Here is a 3171-nt window from a genome sequence, read left to right on the forward strand (position 1 = left end):
AGGCTGTTCTGCGGCTCCTGCTGCAGCTGCTGCTGCAGGGCCTGCACCTGCCCAGCTGCTGAGGATGGGGCAGCTCGAGGCCCTGCAGCCACAGCCAGAGCCGTTGCAGCTGGGTGCAGCCACGGGTTTGCCCCCTGCCTGCCGTGGCCACGCTGCCGTCCCGCCAGCACAGCCCCACAGCTGCTCCCCGCGGCAGCCTGTCCGCAACACAAACAAGGGGTCAAGACCTTCCTGTCTGGAACAAAAACCGAAACGTGTCTGCGCATGTGCCAGGGAGGAACTTGCATGTCTACCAGAGGAGGACACTGTCTCACCAAGGTGGAACGGCAGAAGGGTGCTCCGTGGGGGAACTGAACACTCACAGAGGCCGAACGTGCAGGGCTGGGTTTGTAAACTAACATGCAGTGCTGTCTGCTAAAACTGGCCCTCTCCAGCCAACGCAGGGGAACACGCTGTGGAAACAGCACCTTCCTGCCACAGCCAAACGGTGCCTGGCAGGGGTGTCGAGGCAGCCCTGGCTCTGTCTAGAGCTGTGCCCCTGCTCTTGCTGGAGGATGGGGAAGGGAAATGCCTTTCCTCAGCAGCAGTGATGGGAAGGGTTCACCTTCCCACTCCTGGGGGGCTGCAGCAGCAGATTTACTGTTGGGGGATGAAATGGTGCTGAGGGAAAATGGGATGGATGGTGATGCTGGAAGGTAATGAAGCAAACCTCTCAGGTGAGGTGCCCTAGTCTGTGGTCTCACTGCACTCTGCTGCGCCTATCACCTCCACACTCCAAGGGCTGGGGCAGGAGGGGACCAGGCTCACTGCTGCAGGCCCAGGCCGTGGCAGGGCAACAGCCAGGCTGTAATTACAGGGTGACTGCAGGGAGCACGTGGCATCTTTTTGCAGAGGCAGAGCAGCTGGCAAGCATTCTAGGCCCAATATGTGTGGTACTAGCACATGAGATGAGTGGGCAGGTTGCTGCATGTGCCTCCCCCATTGCTGCACAAGTGCCTCAAATTGTCTTGGGAGGTTGGAAACAGCACATGAGTTTGTGTGTGGTAGTGTAGGATCAGCCCCAAGGGGCAGAGCAGCTAGACTTTGGCAATTCCTCGTTCCCATGGGGATGCCCTTCCCAAAGCTAAAGGAACTTTTCACTTGCAGACACTTCCCTGCTCTCCCAACATCTCCCATGTGGCTGAGGCAATGGCAGGACCAGACGGTGCCCTGTGTCTCTGCCTTATCCATCAGTCCAGAGTTCCTGTGCTGAAATTGGGTCTCAGCTCATGCTGACGGTCACCTCCTGCAAATGGTGAACTCACCCTGCCCTTGGGAAGCTTCCACAGCAGTCTGAGACAGACTGATGCAGCCACTCAGGCAGCAGAGCTACTGTGGCATAAGGTCTGGCTGTGGCTGCAGCTGCTGCTGGAGAAAAGGGAGGCACTTGGGGAGTGATAGAAATGTAGGAGCAAGGTATGAACAGGCACAGATGTGCACTTGGGGCTTGGTTTTGGTCTGGGAGTGTGGCCGAGTAATATCTTAAAGCATTGAAAACCCCACTGCTTTTATCCAAGCAGCCCCAAATAGCTTACCTGGACCCAGAGTAGTGGAGGAGCTCTGCAGAGGGAGTGGGGACTGAAGTCACCCCATGCAGAGGGAGTTTCCTGCTCTGAGGGGGGCAGGAGCTGAGGGCTGCAGCCGCTCGCAGTGGTCAGGAGGGATGGGCAGGCAGGGGCTGGACCCTGGGACAGCCAGGGCTGCCTGTGCCTGGAGGCTGCAGGTCACACGGTGCAGGGTGGGGGGCGCTGGGGAGGGGTCTTGGGGGGCCAAGGGGGTGGCAGCTTCAGCGTGGAGACTCAGCTCTGGCTGGGGGAGCATGCGCTGCAGCCTCAGGCCCGCCTGGCCCAAAGCAGCAGTGCTGCTGGGAGAGGGCAACTCTTAGCAGGCTGCACCTTGAGTGGAAGCTCAAATCTGCTGTGAAACAAGTTCAGAAAAGTCTGTGACTTCTTTTCCCTGAAAACTCTTAAGGAACTAAATTGAGAAGAGGATGAACCTGGGACCTGGCCCTTTTCCAGGGGCTGCCAGCGGCCAGGGAAGGCTGCAGCCTCCACCCCTGCTCCAGAGCACTCGGAGAGATGGGAGCAGGAGCAGCCTGCCTCGGCTCCATCCCCATAGCCTGGTGCTAGCAGAGCCCTGCATCTCTCAGAATAGATATAGATCTCTATATATAGACTTCATCTGGTTCTATTAACATAAATATGATCACTTTAAAAATACACGTACTGTATTATGTACACTATGTACAGGGGCCGGCGGCTGCCCTTGGCACCGCTTCCTGCCTCACTCCTGCAACTGGTCACCTCTGTTAAAAGCTCCTCAGTTTCTCTGGTGTGAGAGATGGGACTAGATGGGGGAGATGATGGTGAGGGAGGGCGACCATGCAGGTGCTGTCAAAGACATTTAACTGTCCCACAGCTGCTGCAGCATGGCCCATGGGAGGGGACAGCTTGGGGCCAGTGCCTGGGCCACCCTGGCCAGTGGGTGAGGGAGTGCCGTGATGCTGGGGGCCAGTGGGACCCGTGCAGTCACCCCTCCCTGGGGGTCTGGCCCTGTCAGACCAGGCAAACAGACTTTGCATATGTTAGAACTGTGCACAGATCCAGACTAGTCAACAGCCTCGCGGCAGCATCGGCAACTGCCTGGGGCTGGGGCCAGGGAGCAGCACAGAGCACAGCAGGGCATGGGGGGGGACCCAGATGTACATGCAGCTGCTGGGACCAGTGAGGCTGGCCCATGCTGGGGGTCTGAGAGCCTCCAGTGCCCGCCTGGTGCAGTGTGGCAGAGGAAGTAGGAACATGGGACAGCTGAGACGCCCCTGAGCCTGGCATCCACACAGCTCCAGCAGCCAGAGAGCAGCTCCAGCTCCTGCTGCACATGGCAGGGCCTCTACTCCGCTCTGGATACCACAGCTCCGCACCACAAGCACTGCACAAGTGCCAGGAGAGCATCAGGGCAGAAAGCCTGGAGTCAGTGGGGAGGGGGACAGGGAGCATCCCCCCCACCCCTGGCCAGGGCTCATGCTATCCAGGGCTTCAGCACCTGACCCCCCTGTTGCTGCCCCCCACCCTCTGCCCCCTCCAAACCATCATGCTGCATCTCCACAAGCTCCCCCGCAGCCTCCAGAGACCG

The sequence above is a fragment of the Colius striatus genome, chromosome 16 (genome assembly GCF_028858725.1).
Source record: "Colius striatus isolate bColStr4 chromosome 16, bColStr4.1.hap1, whole genome shotgun sequence".
NCBI lineage: Eukaryota > Metazoa > Chordata > Aves > Coliiformes > Coliidae > Colius > Colius striatus.